At 34.4% G+C, this 12,306-nt stretch overlaps 1 protein-coding gene across 3 annotated transcripts in view; it reads right to left on the bottom strand.

Annotated features, from left to right (window-relative positions):
* LOC137640087 (teneurin-m-like) overlaps nucleotides 1–11,396 on the bottom strand; it is a 551,305-nt gene extending 539,909 nt beyond the window's left edge. Inside the window, exon 1 of one of the 3 annotated variants that reach the window (XM_068372541.1) lies at nucleotides 11,179–11,396. The gene's annotated coding sequence lies outside the window, so the exon portion shown is untranslated. The remainder of the gene's footprint in view (nucleotides 1–11,178) is intronic. The other 2 variants (XM_068372544.1, XM_068372543.1) reach the window with 2 other exon arrangements.
* Between the last annotated feature and the right edge of the window lie 910 nt (nucleotides 11,397–12,306).

Here is a 12,306-nt window from a genome sequence, read left to right as displayed (position 1 = left end):
CTCACTAAACTGATATATAGCCTGATTTTTATATACTCGTACAATTTCAGGCGATTTGGTTTCCAAATTTTACTTAACCTAGCCATTATCTGATTAGCTTTTTTCAATCTTTCATTAAACTTAAATTCTAAAGATCATGTATTAGAGATCATAGTTCCTAGATATTTAATTAGATAATTAATCCTTTCTCCTTCCAATGATATTTCATCTTCCATTGCATGTTCCGTTCTCATGATCTCTGTCTTTCTTTTATATATATACAGTATATATATATATATATATATATATATATATATATATATATATATATATATATATATATATATACATATATGTATATATATACACACACATATATATATATATATATATATATATATATATATATATATATATATATATATATATATATTCATGTACTCAATAAGTAAAAAAAAATGGGTTAGTATTCAAACAATCACTCAATATACATGAATTTATTCTACTCCATTTCATTAAATCCAAACACTGCCTAGAAATAATCGAAACTTATTGTAATATTTATCCTTTCTGAATAATATGACTGAAATCTGATGACAACTGTGACGCTATTATTCAACATTAATCACATATTCTGATTGAACGTTCCTATCCATTCAAATCCTATATATTATTCATTCTAATTCTTTGATGACAACTTTGGATTTCGAATTCTGATAGTCATAATTGCCAACTAAACATACCTCTTCTATATTCAGTTTTCATTCGGATACAGGATTTCAAAAGTTTTTATGAATTTATTTTCCTCCTTTTTATGGATTAGTGATATATTTTGCTTTTAAATTGTTCGTTCTTTAGCAGCACTTGTTACAATCATCTGTATTCTCGTGGGAACTTGCGACATCCTCATATTCTAGTGCGTAAACTCCTCAAAATACCTAGACCATCGATTTCACTTTCTTCTTACAGGAAAATAAACTTTCAGAATCACGAGTCAAGGTAAACGTTTGCTAGGATCTAATTAGGTTCAGACTTCAGCATAGGGAGCAACAGCGTAAAATATTAAAAGTCGCTTCAATTTACCTACCGTGACCGCTCTTTTTTTCCTACGTCAAGTATTAGTTTTGATATAAAAAAAAAAAAAAGAACATTAGTTTTCTGTCGTGTGCGTTCATCAGCACAAAGAAAATACGAGAGGAATTCTGTCCAGGGAAAAAGATTTTTATTCCATGAGCTTCACTTTAGCACACTTTTCCCCTACGAATGTAAAATGGAATTCGAGGAAGTCCTGCGCAGTTTTGAATAATAAAAACAGACTTGTTCCAACTTTCCCGTCATATTTGATATTAAAAAGGGGCGCAACAATGACCTGAATAAAATATCCTTTATATACGTTTTAAATATCAATTAAGACTCAAATTGAGAAACCTTCTTACATAGTAGAATCCTGATAAGAATTTTGTCTCCAGCTTAAACATAAATAAGCAGAAGTGAAATGTTAGGCTAACCTATTATTGAATAGCAAATAAAGAAAATTTTACAGTTATACAAAACCCATATATTCATTACTGAGTAGAGTCAATTCGTTTCAAGTGTCCGTAATGAATGATGACCCCTTGCATACGTGAAAAAAAAAAGACATTGAATGCTAATGAAAATAAGCTGGTGGGTTTGCCCCACTTTCCCTTTCTAATACTTCTCTTTCCTTCGTTTCTTCCTGTTATACTCAACTAGTATCCTCTCAAACAAAAAGTGTACTTGGCTCTACCTATCCGACTGGAACACACGAATGTAATGATGATGCAGAGTTAAACATAAAATTAATGTAGCTTATACTTTAATTTTCTTGGCTCGAATCATAAAATTGTTAATTGGAGATCAATGTTTCGGATGAAATGGTTTTAAACAGAAAACAGGCATTTCCTGGCGGTGTTAGAAATGGGTATCATCCCAGGGAGGACGGGAAATAAATGAAGAATAAGAACAGAGAAACAAGTAGTGCACCAACTCTATTTCTGTGCTAATTATCTTTAGAAAAGATCAGCGTACTTAATGAAACAAGGACCAATAAACTAGGAATTAAAGCACACGGTTCTCAATTAATTTTCTTTTTCATTGAAAGCTTGAAAACAGGAAAGCAACTGACGGGTTATTTGCTACTGTTTCATTTCTTTGATTTGAAAATTGGTATTCACCACTCCCCTGCTCTATTTGCATTCTATTTATACATGATGAAAGTATAGAAAAAGGTTTCGTATAAAACATTATACGAGATAATTTTGAAAAATAGTATAAGTAAAGTTTATAAATGCTTTTCTTTTATGAAAAATCTTTGGTAAAATTTTCATTTCCTGATTATTTTTTAAACAAGATTTGAAAACTACAAGTAATCTAGAAAAGTTAAATACTATACGCAATATCAACAAATAAAAAAAAAATGATCATAGGCAACGGTATCTACTAAAAAAAATGTCTTTACTGCAAAGGAGGGCGTTTCAGAGAAGGGTTTCTCTTCAGCGAGAAATGTTTGCTTCGTTTAAATTGGTTGTGCTTACATCAAACGATTTAGTGAACCAACTTGTAATTCTTCATTGAAATAATGATTGCTTTGGCTATCAAATATTCTATCATCATCATAAAGATCTCAGTATTGTAGAGTGGAGTTTCCGGTTCATCGTCCGAAGAATTGTGAATGAGATTGGCATGAAATTTTGTTGTAAAGTATTAGAAAATACTGTTACCCTCAGAAACGAAGTTGGGAGGTGGTTATGTTTTCACCCCTGTTTGTCCGCTTGTCTGTTTGTTTGTTTGTGAACACCTTCCTGGCCATAATTCTACTCACAGAGTAATGCAACTTTCAGGGATTAACTGTTATGTTAAGACGTGAAAGCGATTCAATTTTGAAAGTCCTACGTTAAAGGTCAAGGCCATGGTCGAGCAAAAGGTCAACCGAATAAACACTAACCCTCACCCCAAGTTTGCACAGGGTTGTTCCAGAGACTTTAAATACGCCTACGATCTGAATTGATTCTGGGAAACAAGCTGGTTTCGAGAAATAAGCTGCCCTGAGAGTGCAGACCTCCGCCACGGAGGTCTGCACTCTCAGGGCGCTTTTCTAGTTGTCCTTGTTTTGGGAGTCTAACAATCTCAGAATACATCCCAATGCTTGTATAAATATCTTATAATATTAAAAAACATATGGTTGGTCTTTCTCTCATATTTGTAAATAAGACTCATGTTTATAATTCCAGGAACTACTGTAGGTAAACGCCTTCTGTTTTACATTAGTTATCTTGTACTTATCACTTCCCATTAACCAGTAGTTTACTTCATTGGGGCGTCAGAAAGCTACAGTTTTTCTCATTGCAACCTTTTGCCTTGAAACTAAATCCATATAAGTTCAACGTTCAGTTGAATATGATTTTACAATACTTTATGGAGAAGAATTATTGTAGTCAATCCTTAGGAAAAGAAAATATTGATACATTACACTGATGGAACTAGGTGACAGTAAAATTGTGAAAAGAAGTTAAAGTCAAATGTAGAATTAGAACATGTTAAAAGGGATGTTCAACTAAAATAGATTAAGAGCAAATATTTATGATAAATGGTTGGAAAGATACACAAGGAATCTAGAGAAAAATTTTTTTTTACTGGAGAGGAAACACGAAGATACTGAAATAAAGGCTCTGCTAATATATATATATATATATATATATATATATATATATATATATATATATATATATATATATATATATATATATATATATATATATATATAGAAAGAGCAAGATACAAAAACACTAACATCATGAGATAGGATGCAAACATAGCAGGAGATAGAAACATTGGTCTAACTAGAGAGGATGCAAAAAATAGCAAGAGATGGAACTACTTACTTCACAAGAAACTATGCAAAGGTAGAAAGAAATAGAAGGACTGGCTTCGCTAGAAAGGACACAAAGGCAATAAGCGATAGAACAATCGACTTCAATGCTAAAAATGGAAAGAAAGGCTATCTTCCTCGGCTCACAAGAGAGGATGCAATGATAAGAAGAGACAGAAATACTGGTTTCACAGGAAAGGAATCACAGGAGCTAAGAAAGATAAAAACTAGTTTATTTAGCATGAATGTGAAGGAACCAAAGAGAGAGAGAATAATTGCTGGTTTCACAGGAAAGAATGCAATAGTAGCAAGAAAGACAGAGAGACACGTTTACTTCACTAAATGGGGCACTAAGGAATTAAGAGATGAAATAACTGGCCTTTCTAGACAGGATGCAAAGGTGTCATAAGATAGGAAATTGGCTTTAACAAGAAAGCATGCAAAGGTAGTAAGCGTTATGATTACTGGCTTCCTTAGAAGAAATGCATAGGATTCACCTAATACTATGTACACCTAACAAGAGACAGAAATACTGGCTTCACTAGAAAAACACAAAGGTAGCAAGAGATAGAAACATTAACTTCACTTGACTGGAAGTAACGGTAAAAAAACAAAAACAAAAAAGTAATAAAATGGAATTGTAAGAGACAAAAACAGTTGCAAACCATAGTCAGGTTTTGATGACTATAGTCCTATAACGTTTAGTGTTTGATAGACCAATATTGTTGCACAGTACAATGCTCTAGAACGTTTATTATTTCAAGTTTCCATTATTCAAAGGATTTTTCCCACTGAAAATTCATAATACATTACAAAATAATAATTGTTATAATAATTCACCAATCTCTGAAACTCTTAACAGAGATCTAGAGTGGATTGGTAAAACATTGGCATATTCAAAGTGGACGTGAGACGCTATTGCAATGAAGTGAAAAGTGTATGAATTAAGTTACCGCATAAAGTGCTTATATAACACAATTCTGTAAATGTTTTCACAACGTTATAATTTAGCATAATATATTACTTATAAAATTTCTTATCTCAACAGAGATGATGATATGACTGGATCTAGAAATCTGGGCTAAATAGCCTAACATTAGGGCTTGTGAGGCCATTCAGTACTCATGATAATACCACTGATGTATTAAGCAGTAAACCATGGCAGAATAAAAACATTAAAAGTAAAAGGATATAAATCAAGTGCAGATACGGTAGGGGAGAAGGAACGCTGTAAAGACTCCTAGGTAATGCCTGCAGTGTACCACTTGGGGTACATGGACGACACTACGAGGACATGGAATTTCTGGTCTTGGCTGGAATATAATTCTCCTGTGGCAGGAAAGAGGCTCCCTGTACCTTCTTGGTGGGTATGATGTCCCTTTCCTCAATATTAGGAACTATTATTTAGACTTCACCATCTACCTACAGCGTTTATCATATTCCCTAGCACCAGAGGTCACCCGTTTCTTTTACTGTAAGTTAGGAGAGTGCAAATGCCCCACTCTCATATGCTCTATTATTATTATTATTATTATTACTTACTAAGCTACAACCCTAGTTGGAAAAGCAGTATGCTATAAGCCCAGGGGCTCCAACAGGGAAAATAGCTCAGTGCGGAAAGGAAAAAAGAAAAATAAAATATTCTAAGAAGAGTAACAACAATAAATATCTCCTATATAAACTATAAAAACTTTAACAAAACAAGAGGAAGAGAAATAAGATAGGAGTGTGTGCTCGAGTGTACCCTCAAGCAAGAGAACTCTAACCCAAGACAGTGAAAGGCCATGGTACAGAGGCTATGGCACAACCCAAGACTAGAGAACAGTGGTTTGATTTTGGAGTGTCCTTCTCCTAGAAGAGCTGCTTACCATAGCTAAAGAGTCTCTTCTACCCTTACCAAGAGGAAAGTGGCACTGAACAATTACAGTGCAGCAACCCCTTGGGTGATGAAGAATTGTGTGGTAATCTGTGTTGTCAGGTGTATGAGGATAGAGGAGAATATGTAAAGAATATGCCAGACTATTCAGTGTGTATGTAGGCAAAGGGAAAATGAACCGTAACCAGAGAGGAGGATCCAATGTAGTACTGTCTGGCCAGTCAAAAGACCCCATAACTCTCTAGCGGTAGTATCTCAACGGGTGGCTGGTGCCCTGGCCAACCTACTACCTGTAGTTTAAATAAATTATCTATTTCACGTCTTCTGTATATTTACATATTCATTCATCACCTATTCTTTTTAACTACTTTCATCTATATTGTTACTAAAACTCTTTTCTCTTGTATTCTTATTCTCTTTATATACATCTATTCTCCTTAAGATCCCCTGACTAGTTAATCACATTTTTCCTTATTCCACACGAATGCGTACATATTGTCAATACTATAATAAATAACAATGCAAAACTATAATTTCTCATTATTTTTCGTTTTCAGACTACGATTCCCATTAATCATATTTGCATTTATATTAATAATGATTATCACTATTACTATTAGTAATATCACTAATCATCTCTTGACGCTACTACTACTACTACCACTTCTACTACCAAAGTAATACCAATTTAACAAATGCAAGAATAATATTAACATTCCATCCAAGAATAGTGTATTACAATTGACTATGACAATCTCAATTCAAAGGCTCTCCATCATTCTGTCCTTCACAGTTAATCTATTATTTCATGTTACTATCATTATTCTCACTGGTATTGATTTACTCCATTCTCTTATCTGCTATTTCTGAAGGTTCTCTCCACGAATCTTGCGTTTTCATCTCATCAATGAAGTATCTTTAATCTTCTAATGCATCCAGCGCTATTCTTGCTTCAACATTACATTGTAAGCGGGTATTAGTTTGATGTTTCCGTTTCTGTGTGTGTTTGTGTCAGAAAAATAGCACCAATCGATCATTTCTTTATCACGTGATATGATGTTATAATTGCACAAGAATCTGTTCTCCCATTCATCTTCCTACTTTACACAGAAGGATATTCTGAAACCTTATTTAGACTGGATTTATGAATTTGGTCATGTGACCTGGCGCTGAGACATGGGAGCCCATTTAGCACCCAGGTGCCACGGGTTGCTCTAAGAGGTATAAGCTAAACGTAGGTTGTAGGGTGGCCAGGGCACCAGCCACCCGTTAAGATACTACCGCCAAAGAGTTATTGGGTCCTTTGACTGGACAGGCAGTACTACACTGGGTCCCGCTCTCTCTTGTTACGACTCCCTTAGTCTTTGCCTACACCGAATAGTCTGGCCTATTTTTTCAACATTCTCCTCTGTCCTCATACTCCTGACAACGCTGACGCCACTAAACAATTTTTCTTCGCTCAAGGGGTTAAATACTGCAATGTAATTGTTCAGTGGCTTCTCTCCTCTTGGCAATGGAAGAACAGACTCTTTAGCTATGGTAAGCAGCCCTTCTAGGAGGAGGACACTCAAACTCAAACCATTGTTCTCTTGTCTTCGGTAGTGTCATAGCCTCCTACCATTGTCCTTAACTTTCTTGGGGTAGAGTTCTATTCTTTTTCTCTTGTTTCTTTTTTTATAGTTTACATATGAAAGATTTATTTCAATGTTCTTACTGTTCTTAAAGTATCTTTTTTAACTGTTAATTACTTCTCTTGTAGTTTCCTTATTTCCTTTCCTCAATGGGCTATTTTCCCTGTTGGAGCACTCAGGCTTATAGCCTCCTGCTTTTCTAACTAGGGTTGTAATAATAATAATGATAATAATAATAATAATAATAATAATAATAATAATAACAATACAGTGCATTGCGTTAGGTACTAAGCAAGCACCATCTCCCTGGGGAGAGAAATGCCTCGGAAGATGGAATTTTCTTAGAAAGGGGGAAAGCAGAAACCTTGTGCATCTTAACGATAACCCTCTTATTGCTGTTCATTTGCATCTAATTCTTATGATTCATATACGTCATAATAAGTTTATCTCACGGTTCCCTTATTTTTAAGTTTATGAGCATATCCAGGAAAATGAATATCATTAGTTTGTCAAATAACAGCTTCAAAAGATATGAACGTTTTCGTACGCAGTTGGTATTCGAATGGCAAACTTCCTTTGTAAATGGGAGTAATTTCTTCCAGTTTTAAATGTTTTTATTTTTCAGTTGATCCCTCCCTGCTCAGAGTTCCCTCTACAATAATTACAGCTTTGATTCTATATAAATTTGCTTACATTTATCTGATCTCTCTCTCTCTCTCTCTCTCTCTCTCTCTCTCTCTCTCTCTCTAACACACACAATATGATTTACAATACATTTTACCATATCTCTTTTATAGTTACATTAGAACTTTTCGGTAATAAAAGTTTCCCATTTGGTATTGTACTAAATCCATTTATTTATTAATAGTTATCTTTTTTTTTTTTTGATGTTATAATACTACTATCTGTCTTTAAGTTGAAGTCCACCCACTCTCTTCACAATACCTTAAACGAGGAAGATAATATAAAAAAGTCACATATTTTACTCATAAATAGCAATCATTTGATATATATAAACACAGAACGAGTCCTACCCTTTCTAACTTTGTTCCCTTTGTATAAATTTCGATATTGTGAAAGCAGTTGTTAAGAATCATCAAATTGCCAAAAGTATTCGTGTAATTTTGCAACTGATATGTTTACGGGGAAAAAGACAAGCAAAGAGGTACAATCATCAAGAAAAGTATTGCAAATATGAAACAGAGAGAGAGAGAGAGAGAGAGAGAGAGAGAGAGAGAGAGAGAGAGAGAGAGAGTTGCGTGTGTGTGTGTTCCAAGCTCTAAACATTAATTATTATGATAAAAAAGTAATGAGGTCTTTCTCACAGATTATTAATACTTGGCCATGGCAACCAACTCTTTCTCTCTCTCTCTCTCTCTCTCTCTCTCTCTCTCTCTCTCTCTACCTTGGTTCATTGCAAGGATGACCACAACAAAAGCGCAATAGAACTCGTAACATTGAGTTTGTCCTTATAATCTTGACTTCCGTTCACGCCCAACAGATTAAGGGGGCGTAACCCGATGGTGGGGAACGGTCAAACACAAGGGGTAGAGGCAGGGGTAGGGATGGGGGAGGTGGTTGAGGACAGAGACAAGAACTGCTTCGTTTGGTGGTAAGGACAAGATGGTTTACAGCGAACTGTATTCATTGGTAGACATTAGTTGTAATTTTGTATGGCTGTGTATAAAACAGATAATATTATGTAAGCATTCTGCATGGGTCTTTCATCATCAACTTAATTAGTCGAAGGAGAAATTTGGTAATGTTTTTTTTTTCTTCTCTAGTTCTCCTATTATGGGAAATGCCTTACTGGTGATTTTATCAATTCATACAAATGAGATATTCTACAAATGTCATATCTTGAAAGAATACCGTAAATGACGGGTTACGGTGAAGGTAATTATGGCTGAAACAAGCAGCAAGTATAGACGGGTCGTCAAATAATATTATGATTAAATAGTAATGAATGAATCAATGAACAACAAAGAAAATTAGTTTTATTGCGTATGAAATGATCCACAAGTTTTTTTCCCTTCAAAAATTTGTGAAAAAAAGACAAAGGAAAATAAAAATAAACGTGAAATAGAATTTTGAGATAATAAGTCGTTATAGTTATTTATAGCAATGTTTGGAAACAACTTTTACGAAATGGACAATATCTAACATAAAAATAGAGCAAAGTCTTCCAACATACAATCTCTGTCAGTTTCTAAAGCCAATCTATCTTGGAAGAAAAGATGCCTTTTCATTGTTCTGTCCTTTGAATTAAGCTGAAAAATCAACATTTCTCTGTTTTGGCGTCTGCGTTGGAGAATTTGTAGTTATAATACATTGTACAAAAAAATCAAATACCATAGAAAATAATATCTCTAATTATGCGACAAAATCTAATATAACGATAAATGCATATTAGAAATCGTTACTTCACAACCATAGATATTTAAATGAAAATTTACAAAGAGAGAGAGAGAGAGAGAGAGAGAGAGAGAGAGAGAGAGAGAGAGAGATAAATCTTTAATTGAAGGGGGAAATAAAAACATCAAACCGTTAATTGAATGTACTTCGTAAATAAAAACCACCACTTCCAAAGCTGAGCACTATTCAGCCATAGTTAACAATTGCGATAGATTTTAATGACATCGGTGACTCTATCACCTACATCATCTATTAAAAAAAAACTTCCATTTTCAAAGAATTTCTACAATAGCAACCGAAACTACAAAACAAAATTATACATAACGACAACCACGCCGCATCATGACATAGTTATCTGAAACATTTCCATTTTGAAATCACTCAGAAAAAAATACTACAACCAGCGAGTTTCTTCGTAACACGGGCTAAGTCTAATAAGACCTAAAGCTAATCAGAGCAAAGGCCTAACGGGAAAACCAGCTCTACGGAAAAGGTTTTATTACCGGTAGATTTTTTTTTTTTTATGTCCTCTGTTTGCATAATATTCTGTCACCTGATGAAAGGAATAGTTGAAAAGTAAATGGCCTTCTCTAATTTACTTGTCCACTACGATATTCCATGTGTTACACTACTCTTCTTTGGATTAGCTCTACTCTACGTTAAACCTTTACAATAGACAAAATGATCAATGCCGAGGTAATTCATAGATGTGATAGTATTGTATATTCTGAATCACATTTTCCTGAATATGATTTTTTTTTGGCTTTTGAAAATATCATTTTCTTTCAATTTGCAAAATAAAAATGTTTAACTTGTGGGTTTCTTCCTTTTACGTGTAAGCTGACTATTTGGTATGGTATCATTATCAGAGAGAGAGAGAGAGAGAGAGAGAGAGAGAGAGAGAGAGAGAGAGATATCATGCTGCAGAAAACCAAACAAATCTAGAAAATGACCAGAAAAGATACAAAATGTTTTGGTGATTTATACGAAGGAATGATAGCGACATAGTCCTCTTTTTCTCCTTGTTTTCTTTTCCAGTTTTCTACCTGCGGCAACAAACCAGTCCTTTGACCCAACTTCAAACTTTTAACAACAAACTATCAAGACACGGTATGCCCCAGCGGCGAAATACCAGCGAAGTCGAGGGGAAGAGTACCCAAAATACGTAAAGGCAAATCCTGAAGACCTTCGTGTCTGTCGCAGACTTTCTTCCGCTTACATTGCATTGACATTTTTTAAATCGTCTTCCTTATTTACCTTCATTATGAATAAGAAAATTGCCTTTATAATGAACAATCTGAATGGAATGTGATACATTCTATAAGTTTCATTCTTATTTTAAATTAACATTATTCTGTAAAAAGAGCAAAGTTATGTATAAGTAGTACCTGTATAGGAAAGAATTTAGCGCCACCTGTCGATAATTTATCAGAAGAGCTCTCTAAGGGAAATACGGCGGTGCCTTGTGCAAATCACCGACCTGCGTAGGTGGCGAATGGACGTAAGAAGAGCTGGAATGGGTGCCAATGTCACCCAGTCCTGTTTCAGCAGTTTCTTGTCTTGCCCTCCGTGCTGCACTCACTACCCAAAGGAACTAACTGCTGGGGGCAGTGAAGAAAACGCGAGCCTTTGTCCCACACCCTTGAATGACAAACACACGTATATACCCGTTGCAACACAAATCATCAATGACCCCAACTTGCACCGAAATTAGAGCTTCAGTTTGCATCACTTTAATAAACCGACACAGTTTGAAAAAAAAAAATATACAGAAACATTAAAAAAATGCGCAAAGAAAATAAAATCGACCGGAAGAAGAATGTGATTTTCATGACTTGTTCGCAATAACAAAATATGACCTCAAATTGCAGTGGGTTTTGACTGCGATTACACACATAACACAAATTTTATGTGATCAAAGAAAAGAAGAAATATACTCTTAGATGACCTCTTATGAGATTGATTCTCGACTTTTAAAATAAAAAGAAAAAAAGAGATGAGCTAAATATCAGTCTCCAGGGTATATCAAGAGATACGAATGAATGTGAAGGAATATTCAGATAATAAGAAATATCAGGATAAAGATAACGATTAAAACGACAGGGCCCTCACAAATATCATTACAAAGTATTTGCCAATATCACAGTATTCAGGAGAATAAAAAAAAGTAATTAACGACACTTGCGGAAGTGGATAAAAAGGCTATGCTACTGTAATAGTTCCAATGGAGTCTCTCTCTCTCTCTCTCTCTCTCTCTCTCTCTCTCTCTCCATCCTTCCTTATGTGAATCGATCTATAGATTGAAATGAAGCACATGGTAATAATGAGAATGAAATGATATATGTGTATACAAATACAAAATAACGGTACGCTGCTTGCCTTATATTTGCGTAAATCAATGGCTGAAATCTCGTTCATCTAATTATAACTTTTTTAAGCTACTTGTCACTAACAGAATGATTTTTTCGTTGGATACTGAATATCATAATTTCATTTTCGAAAGATTTTTACGCAGA

The sequence above is a fragment of the Palaemon carinicauda genome, chromosome 4 (genome assembly GCF_036898095.1).
Source record: "Palaemon carinicauda isolate YSFRI2023 chromosome 4, ASM3689809v2, whole genome shotgun sequence".
In the NCBI taxonomy this organism is placed as follows: domain Eukaryota; kingdom Metazoa; phylum Arthropoda; class Malacostraca; order Decapoda; family Palaemonidae; genus Palaemon; species Palaemon carinicauda.
The sequence above is the reverse complement of the archived record's forward strand: the minus strand, read 5'-3'. Positions and strand labels throughout refer to the sequence as shown.